The sequence below is a fragment of the Hyaena hyaena genome, unplaced genomic scaffold (assembly GCF_003009895.1).
Source record: "Hyaena hyaena isolate Hyena2069 unplaced genomic scaffold, ASM300989v1 scaffold_109, whole genome shotgun sequence".
Taxonomy (NCBI): Eukaryota; Metazoa; Chordata; class Mammalia; order Carnivora; family Hyaenidae; genus Hyaena; species Hyaena hyaena.
In genome coordinates, this window is record NW_024080740.1 from 1,942,011 (window position 1) to 1,966,087 (window position 24,077).

General features: G+C 41.3%; 1 protein-coding gene across 4 annotated transcripts in view; it reads right to left on the bottom strand.

The window, feature by feature from the left end:
* Positions 1 to 24,077, bottom strand: part of DYNC1I1 (dynein cytoplasmic 1 intermediate chain 1) — a 270,147-nt gene that overhangs the window by 126,424 nt on the left and 119,646 nt on the right. The gene's annotated exons all lie outside the window — the stretch shown is intronic.

The following is a 24,077-nucleotide window of genomic DNA, read 5'->3' on the forward strand; positions in this document are numbered from 1 at the left end:
GCAACCAACCCGAAATCGCATTTACACATTCAGAGCAGCTCATGCATTAATGTGAATTTAATGAGCACCCACAAATGGACGCAGTCGGCTACCACTGCCAGATGTTATAGTGCCCTTCCTGCCCTATGCAAATGTGTGCTCATTCTGTCTGCTCTCAACCTGCTTTTCTTAGAGGCCCCTTTCATTACAGAGTGCTTGAAATCATCAGTCACAAAGTAGAAGATGTAGGGGAGAGCCAAGGTGTCACAAGAAAATCCAGCGTATAGAAATAAAATGATAACAAAATTAAAACTTGCTTTCACAGTTTAAAAAATATGTTATCTTCTCCCGTAAGTATAATATTCACTGTAAGTTGATTATTTCATTGGTTCAAATGGAATTTAAAAGAAATGACTTCACTTCCTCCCCTGACCCTACATTCATTCATATATTCATTCATCCATCAAATATTTATAGACTTTCTGTAAGATCTCAAGCTCTATGGGTAGTCTCATTTCCATCATAATAATTCCTGAGATTTACATCAACTCAAAATTTCAACCCCAACCACTTAGAGAATGCATTATAAATGCATACCTAAATGTCCCCAAAAATATCTGTTGCCTGAAAATCAACTCCAAAAGTCTGACTACATTAAGCAAGTGATCTGGGGAAGAAATATCAACTTTAAATATTTGGATGCATAAAGTACAGCTTTGCAATTTAGATATTAAAAAATGTTTAATGTAAATTTTCATTGTAATACAGTGCTCTAAGTGCATGTGTATAGACTGTGGAACCAACCTAATTACTTTATAACCACACTATATACATATCAGAAAGAATGTAAACACTTGTGTTTTCCTGCTTGGAAAGTCATGAACAAAATAGTCACCTGCATCTTATGTATCCTGATCCAAAGACCTAATACAAAGCCTTAGGAGGTACTAGCTGAAGGTGAGCCTCCTCTTCTGGTAAACCTGAGAGGAGGGACAATCTTCAAAAGGCCACCAATCTGCTATTAAGCGGCTCTATTTCTGAACCTCCTAGAGCCATTTCTGTATTATTTTTTTTTAACTTTTAAAGAATTCATTTAAATTCAAGTTAGCATACAGTGTAGGCTTGGCTTCAGGAGTAGAACCCAGTGATTCATCTCTTACATATGACACCCAGTGCTCATCCCGAAAAGTGCCCTCCTGAATGCCCATTGCCCATTTAACCCACCCCTGCATCCACATCCCCTTCAGTAGCCCACGGTTTGCTCTCTGTATTGAATAGTAGTGACCTTTCTTTAAGCTTACTGGATTTAGCAGCAATGCCCTGACACTTACAAAATGCAAGTAAAATAAAAACAAATACAAAACTGATAGGGCCTGTATTATGGATTGAATTGTGTTTCGCCCTCCCCCCCAACCACATATTTGCATGTTGAGGTGCTAACCCCTAAGGTCTCGGATTGTGACTTTATTTGAAAATAGGATCATTGCAGACATATTTAGTTAAGATGAGATCAGACTGGAGTAGGTGGGCACCTAATCCAATATGACTGGTATCCTTATAAAAAGGGGAAATTTAGACAGAGGCACACATAAGTAGAATGCCAAGGGGAGATGGAGATGTTTCTACCAGCTAAAGAATGCCAGAGATTGTCAGCACACCACCAGAAACTAGGGCAGAGGTACAGAACAGATTCTTCCTCACAGACCTCAGAAAGAACCAACCATTCCAACACCTTGATCTCAGAATCACCTGGCCTCCAAAACTGAGACTTTAAATTTCTACTGCTTAAACCACTCAGAACTGTAGTACTTTGTTATAGCAGCCCGAGCAAACTAATACAGCCAGTAGAGTGCCTTGCTTTCTATGACCCTAATAATGTACTAGAGAAGATTCAGGAGATATATCATAATAACACCTAAGACAAGGATGAATGCTCTACTTGAAAATCTAATTTATTTATCAGAACTTGGCACCACCACCCTAGTTTTATAGGTGAAGAGACAGATTAATCTCCCCCAAAGAAAGTCACAACCGCATCAAACTTAAGTTTTGTCTGGTTCTGCCTGTTTTCAGATCCATGATCTGTAACCATCAGGCATATTGCCTCCTTCACCACAGCATGACATGAGGCCTTAAGTATAAGCAGGTCCAATGTTCAGTGGCAATGTAAGGAGGCTTTAGGGAGGTTCTTCGAGGCGAATATGGCATGGCCTCCATAAGAATCGCTCTTCTACTCCCAAGAGGCAAGTACATACAAGGCTCAGCTGAGGAGAAGTTAGGGGTCACATTCTGCAGAGCAGCCACAGTCCATTCTCATCTTCATGCTGGAATCCACTTCCCTGAGGTGAGACCATCAATGCCTAGCACAAAGCATTAATTCCCTGGGCTGAACAGATGCACAAGTTGGGTAAGGATCAGCACATCAAAGGAAGTAATTGATCTGGGTCTGAGGCTGGAGTCTACATCTTGCAGGCCCCTTGATTTTACATAATTCATAGAAACTCTTGGAAGCCCTGTTTCTTCATATGCTGAATTGGGATAATAATCCTTTCTTAAAATCCAGTATTGTTGTAAGAATAACCAAATAAAATAATTGATCTGAACTTATTTTTTTAAACCAAGATAGTTGGGGATGCCACACACAGACACCTTCAAACAAATATCACTTTCACTTGTATATCAACCAAACATTTTTGAGCACTTACTACATACCAGGTGCTGGGAATACGAGAGGGAATAAGATAGACCAAAAAAAAAAAAAAAAAAAGATTCCCTGTGCTCATGGAGCTTCATTTGAGATAAGGGAGAAAAACAACAAACAAATAAACAAAATATATATTCTATCAGGTAAATGTTGTGGGGAAATAGAAAGCCAGAAAAGGAAATTGGGCATGCTGGTAAGGTGAGGAAGAGTTGAAATTTAAAATACAGTCATTAGGAAAAGCCACACCGAGGTCACATTTGAGCAAAAACTTGAAGGAGTTAAGTGAGTGAGCTGGGTGAAGATCTTGGAATACACCAATAACAACAGATTCTTCCATCTCATCTGTGGACCCAGGGGGTGCAATGGGTCATGGTTTAAATTAGCTTATTATCAGTTCCATTGATTATAGAAAAAGACTGTGTTTTTTATTAGAGCTATCTGTTTGTACATTGTCATCTTCTAGCTCTTAAAATGTACTCTTCCCATCTTCTAGTTCTTAAAATGAAGTCAGTTTCACCGAATGACTTCAGTTAGTATTACATAATATCAGATTCTTGGGGCACCTGAGTGGCTCAGTCAGTTAAGCCACCAACTCTTGATTCTGGCTCACAACAGGCTCTGCGCTGACAGTATGGAGACTGTTTCAGATTCTCTCTCTCCCTCTCTCTCTCTCTCTCTCCCTGCTCCCCCCCATTCATGCGCTATCTCTCTAGCTCTCAAAAAAAAATAAACATTTAAAAAATAGTGTCAAATTCTCACTTTTCACAAATATTCATTCCTGGAAGAGTCAAAATGCAACATCGTGACAGAAAATGGTCTATAAGGGCTTGGCTCTAAGGAGGGCTATGTTTGCCATAGCAATGTGTTGGTTTATACATAAAGTATGCAGGAAAAATCACAGGTTATCTAATTATTTAAACAGAAAATTCTTCTCCAGAGAATGTTTTTGATTAATTGAAGGAAACCAAATACTTGCTATGTTTATAATATGTGCAAAGTCCTACAATGAAATACTGTGAATAACAAACAAATTAAAAAAATAATACCTGACCTTTTAAAGTGGTTGCAAACCAGTTGCAGACATTACTTTTTTAGTGGCCACAGAATTCTTTGTCTTTCAACCTTTTAAAGACACAGAGCAAGTGTTTCAGTGAACTTGTTAAGGAAATAAAACACAAGAGACTGGTTCGTTTCTCTGCATACTGATATGTTTGCCTTGCTCAGCAAAGAGAGTATATTTTTCTTTAAGACTCTGGTTTCCTTTCTGGTGCAATTGGAATTACTTCTGTTGAAACCATTTTGAAAACAGTTAAATAACTGTAAAGAAAAGGATTTATGTAGACCCGCTACAGACTACTGATATATGAGTTGTGCCACTAATTCATACCTGGTTACATTTCCTCTGAGATTGCAGGGGGAAAAAATTACCACCCATGGATGGTTTCCTGTACCAGGTCTACACAAGAAATTAAACTAGTGGCAGAAGGTAATTACCTGTCAGTCCAAGGGGCTAATTTCAAACAATGGCATCTTTTAAACACTTCATTTTATTTAGCACCCAAATTCTGCCATCCCTGGTGGCTGCATTCATTCTTTTCAGGTGGGGGAAATCTTTGGAAACCACTGTGCTCGTCCTAAGATTTCCTAAAGGTCTAAGAGCAAATGCTCACATGTTCAGTGGGAGCCATGCATGACACACTTAGCACAAGGCCTGACCCTCTGTGTGAGCCCTGGAAGGGTTGTTTGCTCTACCAACCCGCGTTTCAGAATGAAGTCAAGGTTGTCCATTTACACACACTCCCTTCCTTTAATGGTTGATTGGCTCTGATGGCCTCGCAGAGTTGAGAGTTGGAAGGGGAGTGCACTGGAACGTGTGTCACTGCCTGGGGGTGTCCCTCCTATAGTACTGGCATATTGGTAACATGCTGAACCCCTGCTTTCTTTTCCTGAAGCCCAAGGGGAGACACCTTCCTGCTCCCCAGCTCCTAGTGGCCAGAACAGAGGCAGGATCTGAGCGACAGTCAGACTGGATGCTCCTAACTGGGCCTTTGTCTTTGGAGCCAGGAGGCAAACTCAAGGGAACAGTAAGGATTAATTTTTGGCTGCCTGCCGTAGCAGCAGCAACGCCCGACATCCTGGCCAGGTTGTTCTACAGGTCCACAGTCTGGGTCCCCTTGGTCTCTGCTCCTTTTTAAGCCTGTTCCTTCTGCCTCCTGTTGATCCTGTGAGCACCAGATTTCCTTCCAATAAATCTCACCAGAGGCGATGTCAACACCAGATTTCCTTCCAATAAATCCCACTGGACTTAGTGCCTGCTGCTTGCAACCAGAACCCTGAGCAACACAGGGCGGCCCTCTGTGAAGAGAAGGGCTTGTTTTCACAAGGTCAATGGGTTTTCGCTTTCCTCTGCTCTCCCAGGGGCTGCAAAACCCCAGGATAAGAGGGTCTGAGTGCCCAGCCCTCATCCTTCCTCCCCAGCTTCTGGCTATTCACAAGGGGGCTCTGGCCCCTCCATGTATGACGGTTGAGTCTGGTCAGGTGGAGGAAGGCTGTGGGGAGCAGAATGGGCCATTTCACTCTACCCTTCTTGATTCCAAAGGGCATCTTGAGGGGCTCCTGGGTGGCTCCGTCAGTTAGGCATCCAACTTCGGCTCAGGTCATGATCTCACGGTTCCTGGGTTCCAGCCCCACATCAGGTTCCATGCTGACAGCTAGCTCAGAGCCAGGAGCCTGCTTCAGATTCTGTATCTCTCCCTCTGACCCTCCCCTGCTCACACTGTCTCTCTCTCTCTCAAAAATAAATAAAACATTAAAAAATAATTAAAAAAAAAACAAAAATAACAAAGGGCATCTTGCTGTTGCCAAAGGGAAAGGCAATATCACATGACTTTGAATCGAACAGGCTAATGACTATAAGATGTACAATTAGTTTATGTACCACTTAGAAAACTGATTACTTCTGATTAAACTATAACACCTCATGAATTCTAACGTGAAAAATTGTGAATGCTGGAATTGATTAAATAATTTGTGGCTTAGAAATGAAGAGAAACTAGCTTTCAAAAGATAAAAGGGATGGCAAGGACACAGAGTCAGGTCTAAATCAAGCTTATTTCTCTACTACTACCATCAGTGAACAGATTTGGAGACACAAAGGCACTTAAAATATATATATATATATATTGAAAGCAACTTATATAAATATACATATGTTTATATATATATATATATTTATATAAGTTGCTTTCAACTTAAGGATAAATGTCCTAGCCACTTATATATGTAATTCTATGTATAAATATTTCAGAGGATGACTGTTTTAAAAACATATTTAAAATTTTTCAATAGAAAAGCAAAGAAAGGGCACCTGGGTGGCTCAATCCATTAAGCGACTGACTTGGGCTCAAGTCATGATCTCAAGGTTTGTGGATTCAAGCCCCACATTGGGCTCTGTGCTGACAGCTCAGAGCCTGGAGCCTGCTTCAGATTCTGTGTCTCCTTCTTCCTCTGCCCCTCCCCCATGTACACTCTGTCTGTCTGTCTGTCTGTCTCTCTCTCAACAATAAACAAATATTAACAAAATTTTAAAAAAGAAAAACAAAGATAAATAGAAAAATTAGGATTGGTTTTCAATTTAAAACATAATTCACTCTAAGGAAGGTATTCTTTGCAGGTCTGTGCTTGGCTTCATCTTTTCTCATATCAAATCCACTCTGGATAATACTTACACCCATATCTTCCATCATCACCTACAAACTGAAACCTTTCCAGACTCCAGATTCTGTATTGCACATTCTAACATGAATGTCCCCCAGGTGCTTCACATTTGACAAGTTCAAATCAGAGCTCCTGCCTTCTGCTGAGGACTGCTTCTTCGAGTATATTCTCCATCCTGCCCAATGGTATCATTCACATGGGTTCACAGTTGGACACCAGAATATTTATCACCCTTCAATCTCTCTTGGGCCTCGTGGTCTGTAAGAAGGGGTCTCTAAGTTCTTTCAATTCCTCACTACCAGTTTTGTTCTTTATTTCTAGTAGTTTTATTTTTTTAATTAAAAAAAAAAAACATTTATGTGTCCTTTCTACACCAAAACAAAGACAAAATGCCACTAAACCAAAACAAACAAACAAAAGACCAAACCCCTATAATTCCCTAAAAATGTTAGGGTAAAATCCCATAACTCTTTGTCTTTTCCACCTCATCTTCCATTCTTGACAATGCACAATCACTCAATGTCCTAGTAGGTAGATGCCTCAAAAGCACTGCATGTAGGGGCACCTGGGTGGCTCAGTCGGTTAAGAGTCCAACTTTGGCTCAGGTCTTGATCTCACGGTTCGTGGGTTCGAGCCCCGCGTAGGGCTCTGTGCTGACAGCTAGCTTAGAGCCTGGAGCCTGTTTCAGATTCTGTGTCTCCCTCTCTTTCTGACCCTCCCCTGCTCACACTGTCTCTCTGTCTCTCTCAGAAATGAAAAAAACATAAAAAAAAAAAAAAAAAAAAAAAAAAGCACTGCATGTAATTTTTTTGGGTCAATCTTGGTCTTCCCTTCAATATTCAGGAGTTAATTATAACTAGCCTTTGGTGATGCAATTCCAGAGCTTTAACACTTCCTCCAACAAGATTTGTTGACCTCTTCATTGTTCCACTACCCAGCCTTGTACCTTGTATATATCTTTTTGATAACACATCTTAGACCACTTGAAATTAAGTTTATTCATCTATCTCCACAACCAGATGAAAAGTCCCCAAAGAACTACTCATGTTAGTATCATCAATGTCAAGTACTGAGACTAGCAAAATCAAGACAGGTGCTTGTGGAGCCTGGGTGACTCAGTTGGTTAAGCGTCTGACTTCGGCTCAGGTCACGATCTCACTGCTCGTGGGTTCGAGCATCTCATCGGGCTCTGTGCTGCCAGCTCAGAGCCTGGAGCCTGCTTTGGATTCCTTGTCTCCCTCTCTCCCTCTGCCACTTCCCCACTCACACTCTCTCTCTTTCTCAAAAATGAATAAACATTAAAAATTTTTTTTTTAAAAAAAAGACAGGTGCTTGATCTGGAAAGATAGTTATGAACCACATCATATAGGACCTTGCATGACAGAGCAAGTTTGGACTTCTTTCTAGAGATGAGTATCCTCCTTTTAATAAACACAAATCTCATTTAGTCCATATTATTTAAAATTCCAAAAAGCAATTCAAGGCACTGGTAGTGCTAAATATGGCTTTTAAAACCTCACTTATTTCCTTGCCAGTCAGCCCTAATATATGTAAGAGGTAGCTTGACTCGTGATGAAAATTATTCTTCCCAACCGTCCCTACAGAGAAACCAGAGGCTTTTAAAAAAACACAAGAGAGAAAGCCTGATTTTGTTTAAGAATATGGAAGCAATATGGATGACAGAGAGGACTGGGGTAGCCTAAAATAAGGGAGACGGTGAGAAGTTAAACTATAGCTGTAGTTCAAGCAACAGACGATGAGAACTTGACCTAGGATGGTTCAGTTGCCAGTGGCATGATGAATTGGACTGAATTTAGACATATGTTTATACAACAGACAGTGAGAGCTCTCGTACAGAACTCACTCAAGTCACCCTATCCTTGGACCAACTTTGTGTACAGTTAGCCAACTTTGCCAGGAGTCCAAAGAGAGCCACCCTCCCGATATGTATCACGGCGGCCAAAATAAAGTATAACATGCACCACTGAATGCTTACACAAACCAAGGTGAGCGCCTCTGTGCTTTAAAAATATGCAGGAAAGACATATTTTGTGGGATTTTCAGTAAGCACTTTGTTAAATATACTACATGCTAATATTTAAAAAACCTTCACTTTCTGGTCTAGAAAAATCTGGCCAGAGTAAAGAAAACATACATTTCTCATCGTACAGAGCGCTCCTGTTAACACTCTAGGCCACATCAGTTCTCTCCTAAGGCTCTAACATGACAGTACTTGGAAAGGGTACTTCCTGGTGGAATGACACCCAAGGTACTGCAAATGGGAGGAAATGAAAGAATATGTTCAAAATGAGAAAGGAAGCCAGAGGATAGTACTTTTTAGCAGCTGTTTCTGAAACCTGTAACTGTGCTGATATATAATATGTGTGCGGAAAATATGTGTTGAATTAAGCTGACACAGGTTAGCCAGCTTTCGTGGAAGGGCGGAGACCAGGAAGAGAACAATGCCCTTCTCAGAGGTGTCCAGGCAGGAGTTTGTGGGTAACTTCAGCACCTGATGTTTGGGTATGGGAAGGCTTGATTGATCTGTATATCCATAAACTTTCCTTCTTAAAAAACCGTTAATGGCTCCCTATTCCTAAATTAGCTCAGCATTTAAGGCTCATCCCCATTTGACCCCAGTTTAATTCTCCTATGTTGCTCAAACCAGAATAGTTCTTGACTCAATGTGTATGAAATAGGCCAAGTTTGCTGTCAGTAACCACCCTCCACCCTATCCCTCTTCAGTCTTTTATATTTTTCAGGCCCCTGTCTCTCAAGTTTTCTCAGGAAGTCATGGAGTCTTCAGCCACAGAGGAGAGCAGTTGGATGAACTAATTCACATCAATGGATTAGAGAATGGTAACCCAAATAAATTAATCTCTAACGGCAAACTACAGCTTTCACAGGACCTCGGGAGAAGAAAGATTTTGAAAGAACAGAGTCAACTCTCAAATCAGTCCCCTATTCTACATTCTTGGAGGCAGAACCATCCATTGCACAACTACAGAAGGCAGCATCCCTATTGTGTTCCATGTGAATATGTGAAAAGGGCTTCCTGGAGTTACATAGAGCATAGACTCTGTGTCTATCATTAACAGCCTTATTTGTATAGGTGTTACACACACACACACACACACACACACACATACACACAATCTGGGCAATAATTCAAAACACTTGTCAAGGTAGTGCTTGGCTGCTTGGAAAGGGAGAAGCTCTAGTTTCTTCTGTTCAGAGTTAAATCCCGTTTGCTGCCTACTTTTGAATTTGATTAATCCTATACCCTATTCTTTGTTACCTCTACCATTTTTCCAAATGTGCAAATATGTACTTTTTCCTGTAGGAGTGCTGTTTGTGAAAAGAAAACTGGGCTCTGAGGGACAGAGATGTCATCACATCTACTTTCAACAGCAAGTGTAGATATATTCCAGAGGAGGGTGAAGCTCAAGGTCTCTAGTTGCTAAAACAGTTATTGTGTTATGTCAGCTGGTAAGAACAGAGGACAATAAGTAGAAGCCATTTAGAAACATTATGTTGCCTGTAAATAAGTTGTTCCTAATGAGAAAGTTCTACCTTCCATCTCTAAGAATTGTCAACTCTATTAATGTCAGAACAATCACATCAATCATGGAGCACATACATCATCCACTGTTGCATGTCCTCTAGAATTCCTTTTATTCATAGGATCAAATCTTGTTAGTTCTGTCTCTTGGTATCTCTTACCTCAGCCTTTCTCTATGCCTAGCCATGCTACAAACAGCATTGTCAGATTAATCCTATTAAACAGAACTCTGTTCATATACATTTCCTTGTGAAAACTATGATGGTTCTCATCACACACAGAATAAAAGCTGGATCACTGGCCACATCTTCGAGTCTTCTGTGGCCTGGCCCCAGCATGTGCTTCCTGCCCGAATTTCCTCTACTGATCCTATGTCTGCTACACAAACCTCCATATTCCTTCTACCCTTTGGTTAATGTTTCTCCCTCAGCTACTCTCGCCTCTTCCTTCCCTTTTATAAAATATGAGCCTAATAATGTGTCAGGCACTATTCCAGGTGCTGGATACACAGCAGTGACCAAAACAGACAAAACTTCCTGCCTCCATGGATTGTGCGTTCTAGTAGGGGATACAGATAACAGAAAAGATAAGCAAGTAAAGTATGTGGTAGGTTAGGGAGTTTCAAATGCTGAAGAGAAAAAGCAAAGCAGAAAAGGGAGGCGGAAGTGGTGGGCATCACAATTTTTACACAGGTAGCTCGAGAAGTCTTTGCTGAGAGATGGCATTTGAAGAAAAGCTCCAAGGAACTGAGGGATGGAGCCCTGGGGGATACCTGGGGAGAGCATTCTAGGTAGAGGAAACAAAAAGCACAAAGGCAGGATTTTGGCTTACTCATCACTTAATGTATGCTCAGATCTGTTCTAGGCCTCATGGAAAAACAATAGCTATCAATTTATCAGATCATATATGTCAAGCTTTGTGGTAAATGTTTTATGTCCATTAGCCTGTTTAATCCTCATAATGACTCACTGAGGCAGACACAATGAGTTCTCTCCATACATGAAAAAAATTGGGGCTAAGAACAGAAAGATGATCTGACTCAGGTCACAGCGCAAGGGGAAGCAAAAGAGCCAAGATTCAAACCCATGTTTTCCCAACTCCCAAACTCTCTCAATTTACTGTGAAAGCCTACCAAACAGTATAAAGGTGGAAAAGGGAATAGTAATGGACATCTGTGGCTTTGACCACCCACAATCCACCATCCTACTTCTTGGAATAATAGTCCCTCCATTCCTCTTTGCTGCACCCATCTCTCCCCAACCCCAGCTAGATAAATCCTACTTAAGATTTAGGGGAAATTTTTGTATCTGAGGCAATGACCAATGAGACTTAATCTCAGTATTTTACTTTGCACTATCAGCAGACTGACCATATAATCTAGTGTCCAAATTGGGATACTGCTGCAGGGAATTCAGGGCAATGAATAGTTAAGCAGGGCTGGAAGATATGAATGAGGACTGCCTGGGCAAACTGGGACATGTGGTCACCCCATACAACAGGGAAGTGGATACCTCTCTTATGTTGGACTGCATGACTATTCTAGCTAAACCGGGACACATGGTCACTCTAACCATGGCAGGGGGAGGAGGGGGGGTGTGGATTCCTCTCCTCCACTGGACTGCTGTTACACTAATGTGGAACTGAAGATGTTCCGTGTCCCATATGGAGCATGAGCAAGAATCAGTAGATAAAACAGGGCCAAAGATGGGTAGTAGTAACTAACAGTTTGACATCTAAATTGAAGAGTAGCTGGAGCCAGCACGCGCCTAGAATTTAGGGCCTAAATTTTTATTTGTAAGAGCCAACAAACTTCTTTTGGGCTTAAGTGATTCTGTGTTGGTTTCTCAGTTACTTATAACTAAAGAAAGTTCAAACATCCAATGACTAATCATTGTTGAGCACCCAACTTTGTGTTCTGTGTTTTCACTACATGATCTCTTGGAGCACACAAACTATCCTGCAAGGCAGCATAGCGTAAATGCATGAGTCCCAAAGCCATGCCACTCAGCTTCCAATCCTCCTACCATTTAGTAGCAACCTTTGGCTACTTATTCAACTCCTTGTGCTTCTGTTTCCTCAGCTGTTGACTACAGAATAGCTTTCCTTGGATAATGATGATTTTTGAATTGCTTAATATACCTAAAGAACATTTTATATTATTGATGAGGAAATTGATACTCAAAAAAGTTAAATAAGGTGCTGAAAGTCAATTGGCTACTAAATTATAGAGGCAGATTTTGAACCCAAGACTTTGAGGCTCCAAATTCCATTCTGTTTCAACAGTGTGTCCACATTGTCTTCCGGTTGCCTGAACTCGGCTCTGAAGGATGGAGATGTCTCAATGGGTTTGGGGGAGAGAAGAAGCCTGGCCAGTGGAGAGGAAAGTTCATGAAATGGCAAAGTCATTTTTTGAGCACAGTTGAAAAACAAAGCTGCCCTCATGTTCTATCAAACAGAGCCCAGCTTCCCCTTCCTCGACTATTCCAATTTCTGTGTGGCTTTAGCACTGCGAGTAGGTTGCTTCCAATCCCTGTGGAGATTCAAAAGTGTCTCTATTTAGCACAGGGACGTCTGCTCGGACAGTCTTGTTTTCTCCAGTACAACCCTGTGCCTACGGGACGTGCCCTCCTGCTCATACTGCATGGGGTACATCCTTCCCTTGCTGCCCTGCTTCAACGGAGTTAGCTTCATAGGCTTTTCTTGATCCTGCCAAGAACTTTCACATCTTCTGGCTTTTGCCTTTGCTATTCCCTCTGCCAGGAATACTCTTCATTCAAATATTCACGTGTCTTTCTCTTAACATTTTTAGAATCCCTTTTCAAATGTCAAATCATCTGTGAGGGCTTCCCTATGCAACCTATAGAATATAGCAATATGCACCCCCCCCCCACTCTGCCTGGCACATGGCACTTGTTTTCCCATTACTCTGATTTTTTTTTTCCATTTCATAGCACTGGTTTTGTACATTTATTTATATATATTTACTGTCTGTCTCCCACCACTGGAATGGGAATTCTACAATATCAGTGACTGTGACTCTTCTCTGCTATACCCAAAGCACCCAGAAAATAGCTGGGTATGTGGGAGGTGGCAATAAATATTTGTTGGAGGGTAAGATGACTGAACACAAAGACCAGCAATGCAGTGCTGCATCTTGAAACAAGTGGGTAATTACTGAAGCCAGCAGAGTGATCGCAGTCCCTGTTATGGAAAGCAGGACTCATCCTACCCCCACTACCACCTTGTCATGGCTCTCTATGACCCTACAGATCTTGTTCCTTGAAATGGGAATTAACTATCCCTTCAGCATTCTTATTCTCTAGAAAATGGAAATGAGGTCATGAGTATTCTTACTGACTTTCATTTCAGCATTTTCCTGTTCTGGTGTCCGGTCCCCAGCCCAGAGAGAACCGATATATTTTCCATCTGGAAATACATCAAAATTCATCACAGTCCAATTCTAAGGGAAGATCATTAGCACATTTGTTTGCTTTTATCCTGGTATTAACAACTCTATTAGGGGCTAAATTATTTCCCCTGGTTTCAACGTCAAGTTTTCCCATTGGCTCAAATATGAAGTCCCTTGTCTGTCAGTGCAATAATTTTCTGTTAATTATAAAAGAAGAAAGCTGGCAGCTTGAGAGTCTTAAGAGAAGCATTTGTCTAATCCAAGAAACTGATTTTCCAGTTACTTGGACTAAGTACAACTCTCAGTTGTGGTCAGATTCACAGATTTCAAAGTGCCCCTTGTTTTTACTTTCTGGTCAGTCTAGACAGACATGGTTCTTTCCTTCATTTTTCAAGCTGTTGCAACCACATTGGTCAAAAGAATCTGAATCTCTAGAGAATCAGTGGAGCAGCCCTTCACCAGAGACTCCATAACTTTCGATTAAACACTCCTTCAAGCAGAAGAACAACTTTGGTGGTGCTAGGAGAGATTTCACTTCAAAGTCTCAGTTTGAATGCAAAAATGATGCTGTGACAACAGAAATAATAGTCACTACTGTCCTATCTGGAATGGAAACGTAGTCAAGTGGTTAGAGCATGCAGTCCTGAAGTCTTTGTCTGTTCTCAGTTATTTCAGTTTCATGCAAGGTGTCCTCACTCAAACTAAATTGCCCTTTCAAACAGAAACTCTTCTATTCCTTATAATTGGACACATGTTCTTGAGAAACTGCTATATGCAGAGCATTGACTACATCTCATGTGGGCCACAGAAATGAATCTAGAGAGATCCTTGAACTCAAAAGAGTTTGGCATTTGAGCAAGGGAATGACAACTGTATGTAAATACCTCCATCAGAAGACAGAATGCCTGGAGAAGTGCTCCGGGAGTTCAATAGGGGTCAAGTTAACTTCTGGCAGGGAGAGTACAGGCAGAGAGGGAAGAAAGGGAAACAAATTTTTTTATGGACTTAAATTTTAGTCAGATCTTGAGGAATGGTGGCATCTAGACAGGGAAATAGAGATAGGAATACAGAGTATCATTCCAATAGGAGAAAAGAACATTGCAAATGCATGGCAATGGAAAGATGTATTAATATCAGGACAAATTCCAGGGTAAGTTGGGTTATACATATTTGCTATTTGATCCACTCAGCTCTGTTGAGAAACAGCACTGTAAGTCCACATGGCTTCCACTAATGCCAAAGAGGGTTAAGGAATCCTAGGTACTTAGCCGTGCCGTGACCCAGGAGGATGACTTTCCCATCAGACATTTTGAGGTAGGTAAATTACGAACATATTTCTTCCCCAGAAAACATGGTCTTATTCATGACTGTTTGTTATATGATGAGTAAAAGACTGGCTTCTAAGCTCCTTTAAGGTGTATTTTCTTATATGTAAATCAGGGATGCTAATTAATGTCTATGCTAATTACATAACAAAGCTCTTGTGTAAAACAATGAGATAATGGATATAAAGATGCTTAATCAGTGGTTAAAGGGCTACAAGGTGTTAGTTATTAAGGTCGGGTAATTGTAATAATAATAATTACAGCTTCTTGTCCCCAATGGCCCACATAGCCACAAAAATGTGCAAGGTTAGAAGAAGATTATGCAAGAGAAATGGGGAGAGAGGCGTTCCAGTTAGGACTCATCATAGAAACAAAGGGTTGGAAAGATCCACAGAGACAGCTATTGTTGGGTTGTGGTAGGATTTGGGGATAAAGAGTGTAAAGAGTGTAAAGTGCCCCACTCGTTAGAAACAGAATACAAAATAAAGATTCAAATTGTGTGAGACAGAGTCTGAGTCCTGTCGAGACGAGAGTGCCTCAGTTATAGGTGGTTAGACGAACATTCAGGTAGAGCTGTGGCTTCCTGCAGGCATGAACTTGGCTTCAGAGAACAGGTAAGACAGGCAGGGGGAAGAGAAGAGTGGTAGCATTTATATCATCTAGGTGAGATGTTCTGGATTTCCATTCCACCCTATATTTCTCTCTTTAAAGGCACATAAACATTAAATTCAGAACTGACTCTTCTCTGTACTCCTAGGTCTGAGCCCACTGCTTGGGCCAATAAGGGACTCCTTACTTTTGTGCTGAATCATTCTAGGTATGTGATGAAGGAAGGCATGAAGTCAGGAGAGAATGAGCACACATTCCAGGGTGAGGGAAGAAAGCTGTGTGATAAGGGAGCAAGGGACAAGAATGGTGGCAAGGCAGGCAGCTATGTGACAGCTTGAAAGCTAGGCTAAAGCTTCGGGTTTTGACGGAGGAGTGAGAGCAGGGAAGCCACTAGATTTAAAGTCACCATTACCTAGTAGCAGTATACTGAACAGGCTGCAGCTTCAGCCCTAGCTTTAATGCAGTCTTTAGATGGACCAACAAAGGTGAACAAAATAAACACGACCACCATGATTCAATCAGGTGCTCTACCGAAACATATTTTTTCTACCACATATGCCAATCTTCATTCCTGCCCCTGGCTTCAGTTGAGGCAGCCTCAGGGCTTTGAAATATCACCTCTTATTACACAGGAAGACTTTGTCATCATTTCCTGCCTTTCCATATTATTCCTACAGCTTTCACATAAACACAGAATCATAAAAAACACACACTGGAAAAGATCCATAAAGAGCTAGGGAGGTGCTGTTGGGAGATTTAAGAGTAAAGTGTATGAACCACATAGTATGGTGCTCTGAAAAGTAGAACAAAAACTAGGTAAATGGAAATTACCATTCTTATTTTCTCCTTTTCCTCCTCTTCCCTCTCATGCTCCTCCTTCTCCTACCCTTCCTCCTCTTTCTTAATGACCTAGTCTTTTCCCTTAGTGGATGAACTATGGCCATCCATGGAGTTCAAGGCTCTGCCCGAGTTCCCACAGCTAGCTAGTCACAGTTTGGATTGGAACTCAAATCTGCCAATTCCGTCCCCACAGCTCTCCCCACTCCTCATTCTGTAGCAGCAAGACTATCACAGAGAGACAGAAAAGCCCCAATTCCAAGTAGATCTGAAGCAGAAATGCACCTCTGAAGAGGATTATCTGACACTCTCATCAAGCTTCACCTGTCAGGATGGCTATCGCATTGATTTGTCACCACTCTCTAATCCAAATTTTTCTTTCTGAATGAAGTCATTAAACCATACAAAGTCATTAAAGCACCCATGTGGCTTCCAGCCAAGCCACTGTGGGCCATCAAACCCTCATAGAGCCCATACTTGGGCGAGGGAAGTTTGCAAGCACAACGATGCACCGTTAAATTTTGAAGATTCTTTTTTGGACAGGCTAATGAAAGCAAATCACTCAAACAGGTCTAGACGATGCCAAGCTTGGAGCCTACTGTGGTCTCACAGGCTTGGCTCCTTCTATCCACCTGCAAAGGCACTTCCTTCCCTGCTTTCTATAGTGTCAAATATTGGCCTATTAAGGCAAAGTGAAACCTTCTGGATCCACATTATCTGCAGCTTTTGAGGGTCAACTAAGACAGAATATTTCATGCTACCACACTCGGAACATCTCAACTTTCCCTCACTGTTTTACTTCCCCTTTACTTGGAAATAAGCAAAGCAAATTGGCAAACAGAGTTTTCTGTACCCTTAGGGAGACAAGAACAAGGGAGGCCCAGGGGCCTTTTCCTCCAACCACTCCGTCTGGTGTTAGTGTAGCCCTTCCACAATGTTGTTGACATGATTATTCTAAAATGAAATTTGTGACTGTCGTCTCCTTGCTTAAAACCCCAGCTTTACTCATTCTTCACATATGATAAAGGTCAAACTCCCTAACCTGGCATAGAAAATCTTCTGTGATTTACCCCTTGCTGAGTTTGTCATCCTTATGACAAACCACTCCCCTACTCCAGGCTACATTACAGTCATTTAACCGATATGCCCTTGCCCACAGGAGGCAGTGTGTTAAAACAGTTCTGAGTACAAGCTCTGAAGTCGGGCTGCCTGGGCTCAGGGATGCTGCCTTGTGTAACTCCAGAGGGGCATTCTTCACATTGTGCCCAATATTTACTGAGCACTGAATAGGTGCTAGGCATAACTCTTCCTAATGGCTATCTCACTTAATCCTTACAAAAACCTACCGAGTAGGTACCACTATAGCCCCAATTAGCAAGTAAGGAAACCAAGGCTCAGAGAAGTTAGGTGAGCCAAGCTAGTTCATGCAGTTGGCAGAAGACAGAACTGGGAATATAAGTGTAGGTCAAATTTAATTTCAGAACTCAGGGTTTTCACCACTCTGTCCCACTGTTTTCCTGCCAAACCCATCTTCCGAGATTCTCTTATATTTAGGATTAAGAACCAGCCAATGAGCCAGCTAAGACAGAACTCTGGGATTCATTAGAAATGTCCTTTCTATGTCAAGTTCCCATTTTCAATCAATTGATAGATTTGATCTTAATCTCTAAAAGTTCTACTTCTCCTTCCTCCTTAACCTACTGCCTTGGACTTGTTTTATGTTCCTATCAATTTCCTCCGGAATTATTTCTGCTCCCTCCTTACTGGACTCTGTTTCTGGTCTGAGTCCCTCCATTTATCTCCTACAGCGTTGCTGACAGGAGCTGTCAAAAGGCCCTGTCTTGTCCTTGCTGCAATTCTGCCAGTGCATTTCCATCATGGCTTCAGGCTCAGCACCCAAAGCCCTGCAATATCTGGCTCTGACTCTCTCACTTCATATTATACCCATCCCCCAAGGACCCCTTCGGGCATTTGGGACCTCTTGTAGTTCTCCATATTGCGCTCCTTTCTCCCTCTGAGCCTTGATACGCATTGCTCCACCTCCCTGGAGCATTCTTGCCTGCTTCTCCTTTCAGTTAACTCCTATCCATCCTTCAAAACATAGCCTACTGCTTCAGTTTCATCTCCTCTGGACCACTTTTCCTGAACTCTGTTTGATTCAGCTGCTTTCCCCCTGTGTGGAGCAGCCTAGCCACTTATTATTTGTAACTGATGATTATCTGTCTCCACTACGCTCTAAACAATTAAAGAGCAGTAATGTTTTATTTGTCTCTTATTGTCAAAACTTGGTCAAAGCCTGCCATGTAGTCGGTGCTTAATAAGTAGTTCTGCATATTAAACTAACAGCCAAGTTCTTTAAGGCATATCTTAGGACAGAGGCAATGTCAATTCTTATTGGCATATTTTAAATATGATTTATCTTCAGATGCTCTACATGGTAAGAATGGTCATTTGATTGGCTCAGAAAATTCATGTCTAGAAAAAAAGAGTTTTGATTGCTTAGAATTCAACTGAGTGTCTCACACAAGTAGCGGTATACATATTTTTTTGTTATAATATGAAGTATATGCTCCTTAATCATTTTCCCCAGAGACTCCTAAAATAAAGTTACCAGATCTTTCTGAGAAATAACGGCACATCTTGAATCCTATGAGAGTCTCCATATGGTAGTGGTTCTCAACCCAGGGTGATCTTGCCCACTTCTCCCTAACCCCCACCAGGGGACATTTGGTAATGTCTGGAGATGTTTTTGGTTGTCACATCTGGGGGTGGTTGCTACCTGAATCTAGTGGGTAGAGGCCAGTGATGCTGTTAAACATTCTAAAATGCACAGAAAAGCCCCCCACAAAGGACTTAAGCAGCCCCCAATGCTAAAAATGGTGAGGTGAAGAAATCCTGGTTTATGGTGTATCAGATCCACATGCTCTTTGAAGATACACATCGGAAACTGTGATGAGCTGGGTATCAGACTGTAGTCTTCCTGTCAGTGGTGCTCTCACGAGGGGTCGTGTTTCCTGTGGGTGTGAATGTGGCTTTAAGACCAAGGCCAGAGGATGAACTCTTTGTGCTTAAGGATGGAGACCTTCCCTCCTTTCAGAGCCTCCTTCTGTCCATGTCTTTTCCTATAAATCTCATGATCGGCAGAAAATCCTGTTGCTCCAAATGAGTTTCCTAGCTCCTGAGTGCTGCCTCCAGATGATGGATTCAGGCCATAGGAGTCATTTCCCCCATCCTGACACATCCAGCTCATGTGAGTTATTGGGGGAGAGTATATCTACATGCTTGCAGGACTCAGTGTCCTCCTTCCCTGGATCAGTAGGGCTTGAGTCAAGAATTCCCAGACAAGACCCAGAGAGTGGTTGCTTCTGGAGAATGAGTGATTCAGAAACCCTGAGGTGGTGAGTAAGCAGCAACAGATGGCAAACACTTGAACAGTGCATTTATTTGAGAAGGAATGTTGATTTTAGGGTCAGTTATGTGATGCAAAGAAATGGAAATGGGTGAGGGATGCAGATTGCCCTGAGATCCACTTTCCAAGTACCAGGTTTGGGTTTTGAAATTCCAAGCAGCAACTCCCAACTTCCTCTGCCACTTGGAAGATTCACAAAAAGTTCCAATGAATACTGGCTAATTTCTAGTAGTAATATTCCATGTAATGAGTATTTTAGCCTCATTTCATAGTAAATATTTTACAATAATGTGTTCCTTATATTGCCTCTAACACATCATATAATCTTAAAATATTATCATCTTAAACTAAGGAACAGCAGTAATTCAGAATAAGGGTTACACACGTCACTGACCTATTGGACTTTAAACTCCATATTTCCAGGACTACAGAACAACCAGATGAAGCAGATATTGATGTAGTGATTTGGCACCATATTGAATGAACTGAGTGACTAACTTGATTGTTAAGTGTGTTTACTTTAACCACATCACGTAGTTCGAATAACCAATCAAATGAGAAGTTTTACTGAATATCCACAGTGCAAGTTGAGGGAGATAAAGGGGGCCAAATATAGCTCCTTTCCTTGGAAAGCTCAGAGTTCAGTCAAAGAAACTAGCATTTAAGCACTTAATACAACATATTTTTTCAGCAATGCAACACATATCTTCCACGAACATTCTGGTCCTTGTGCTGAGTGCCCTTAGTGTCACAGAGTAACTTCTCCTTTGTGCTAAAATACAGTAGCATATATTTTTCAAGTCAAATACTGTAATACTTTTCAAATAGTAGCAACCTTTTTTAGCTAAAGCACTCTTCCCAGCTTGGCCAAACATAATAAGCAAGCACATGGCTCCTGAAAATGGGCACCACTTCCTGCTTACTCCCCTCAAAGCTCCCAGAGATAGGGAATGTTACATACTAGTGGAGCTAGATTTATAGAAAAGAGCACCTGGAAGTAATATCCTTAATATACATTTAAGAGTGAGTGGGAAAAATACTGTAGATTAAGCTCATAGTCATGCCAAAAAATTACACATTTAATATCTTTTTTTACCCTGAATTGGGCTTTTATTCCTTTCATATAAGCTGATTCTACCTGAAGTTTTTCTGTGAACTGATTAATGTGTTTCCAAAGGTGAGAATTTTCAGAAGTCTTTGCTTTTTAAGGAAAATGATGGACCAGCTTCTTTCTTTTTAAAAAATTTCTATTCTTTCACAGACTGACCTTTTTGTAAAATACAGCTCACGTGAATGACTGGAAGTCACTGTAATGCTGAATCCCTATAAAAATGTCTACATGCTCACTCTCACTTTCTTTACCTACTTCATTATGAGTTGATAACTAACAGTCTGTGGACTGGACCCTCTGGGGAGCACATGTTACATAGCACTGACATATGTGATATTCAAAGACATTTTAAAGACAGTAAAGAAAGTAACCATCCATGTAATTTTAACAGGAAGACAACTGATACAAAGTCAGAATACCCAAAATGGAAATATTTTAAAATTTTTTAATGCTTATTTATTTGAGAGACAGAGAGAGAGAGACAGCGTGAGAGGGGAGAGAGAGAGAAAGGGAGACACAGAAGGAAGCAGGCTGTCAGCACTGAGCCCGATGTGGGGCTTGAACCCATGAACTGTGAGATCATGGCTTGAGCCGAGGTTGGACGCTTAGCCAACTGAGCCACCCAGGCACCCCCACGATGGAAATATGTTTAAATTTTAGCACTCATCCCTTACTACCCAAACATTTTAAATGCCAGATTGACGGAAAGATGTCCAGTGGCTAAAGAGAAAGAGATCTTCTACAAACACTATTTACACCAGCACTGTCCAGTGGACCTTTCTGGATGTTGGAATGTTCCATCTGATATATGAGCCTTGAGCCTCGTGTGGCTATTGGGCACTTGAAATGAGGTTAATACAAACTGAGGAACTGGATTCAAAATTTTATTAGATTTTAATTATTTCAAATATTAAATAGCTTCCTGTGGCTAATCGCTCATATATTGGACAGTGCACATATAGCTAATGGTGATAGCAACAGAAATATTTTTAAACAACCAATTTTTTAAAAGAGGTGGCATGGAAAATATTAAAAAGTGGAATTGCCTCCTTCTAGATGAATAACAGATTTGAACCCACAAACCCTACTTCTCTCTCCTCCCTCATCTGCTGCACCTTTCCCACCCCTCAGTGTTCTGGCCTTATTACCACCTTGGAGTTCATGGTTTCTTTCAGCACCCACAGGGCTGTTGCCAGAGCAGTGGATGACGGCAGAAAGCACGTGAGCCCATTTTCCTCATAACGGCGCATGTTAATGAGGTCTCCCCTGTTCTCAAGACGGTCAGGGCCGCCTGGCCCACGTGTTGAACCAAGGTGTTTGTGCCTGCGTAGAATTAAGTCACAAGGAAAGCACTTGTTTCTGACAGCAGATTTATAATACGAAAATCTCAGCAGGGACGAAGAGTTGGAGACCCCAGCCACAGGCTTTTCATAAACTTTGCCTTGATTTAGTGACTCACTCAACCAGCAAGGAAGGCAAACTGCAGAGGTAATCCTATCATTTTTTCTCCAACCAGCACTGTTCCATCGTCTTGGCTTCCTCGCGCTGCTAACATGAATTCAAATCATCTGTGTTTAAAGCCAAACTCTGTGATTGACAGTTCTTTATAGTCTCAGTCCTACTGAAGATTATTCTAGATATCTACCAGTTATTACTACAAGCACAGTATGATATTCAATACCGACAGTGAAAATTGTTTTTAACAGTGTAATGTCTGATCTGTTTTGAAAGCGATTTTAAAATAAAGAACTAACCATAACCAGGTGGTGAAAATCCAAACATGTTTCTTTTTTCTTTTTCTTTCCTTTTCCTTTCTTTCTATTTCATTCTTTCTTTTTTTTTTTTTTCCCCAATAGAGCCAAGGGAATGGGGGAAGAGAAAGTAAAACATGTCCCGCAAAAGGCTGTCTTACTCAGATGAAAAGAGAAAGAATTATTTTGCTTTGATTTTGCAACATCATTTCTTTAAAAAAAAAAGATGTATAAAAGTGAACAAGGTATTTACAGTCATTAAAACTTTGGTGATTTATTTCTTTTTTTAAGTTTATTCATTGTTGAGAGAGAGGGCGAGAGAGAGAATGGGAGGGGAAGAGGGTGAGGGGGTACAGAGGATCTGAAGCAGGCTCTGTGCTGACAGCAGACAGCCTGCCACATGGCTCGAACTCACGAACGACGAGATCATGACCTGAGCCAAAGTCAGATGCTCAACTGACTGAGTCACCCAAGCACCTTTGGTGATTTTATTTCTAAAAGATGCTAGAGTTACTTGCAAAAACTGCTATTGCATAAGAGATTATGAAAATATACTCAACTGTGTGGGTCTGTCTGGAGGGACACTCGTCTGTTTTGTCCTCTATAATATCCTCAGAACTAGACAGCTAGGTACATGGTAGCTGAATGAATATTTGCTGAATGAATGTATGAACTCATTAAAGATACGGACCTAGCATTGTAATTCATTACTGTGCCTGATGAAGGCCATCAGCCTGCATGACCAGTACAATACTGTTCCATGGAGACCGAGTAGTTTTGCTGTCTGGCTTTAAGCCAAACTCTGTTGGATAAGCAGACACTGAAGGTCTGATGTGATCAGTCATTTCCTAGGCTCCGCTCTGAACTCAATCACACACGTTAGCAAGTGTGTCGATAAAGGTCAACATGATGAGTAAAAAAGGGACAGAGGAAGAAGAAGAAAGAGGAAACAAGATCATAAAATGGAAATACATTGAAACATTTGGCTTTTTTTTTAATACTTATTATGTGGCACCTACAAATTTTATATCTCCATTTACACAAAGAGATTTTTTGTCTGATACAGAAATAACACAGCATTCACTTCAGAGAAGACTGCAAGGGGGAGGGGAGCATAAAAGTACTGAGTGGGGCCATGAATACCCTTGAGTTCACTGAGGTTTTCTGTTAGAACCTCCAGGTCAGGAAGTAGAAGGAGGTTGCTTTGGTTTTACTAGTAAAGTGGGGATAAAAGGAGTGTGTGTGGGGGGGGGGGGGGGCATCTGGGGCTCCGGGCTCCAATGCACATCTTCGTCTTGATGAAGCACCTCTTGTTGCTGACTTCCCAGTGGCATTTTCAGGATTCCTGTAATCACTAGTTGTCACTCTCCACCATTAGTGAAAGAAGGGAGTTGCAAAGAGGAGGAAAATACAAGCTGAAAAAAAAATCTACCACCTTATGTCAGAAGCGATAAATGCATTAACAGCGATCCGGAATGAATGTGAGAGTCAGAAGGACAAAAAGATGCCATCATAAGGAAGAGAAGGTAAGCAGGCAGTCTGGGGTCAAACTGGCCTTAAAAGAGCTAGAACACAGAAAAAGAGGAGAGAAGAGAGAGAAGAAAATGAAAGGAAAGAAGAAAAGAAGTCAGGAAACAGTAAGAAAGATCCTTATGCTCTATCAT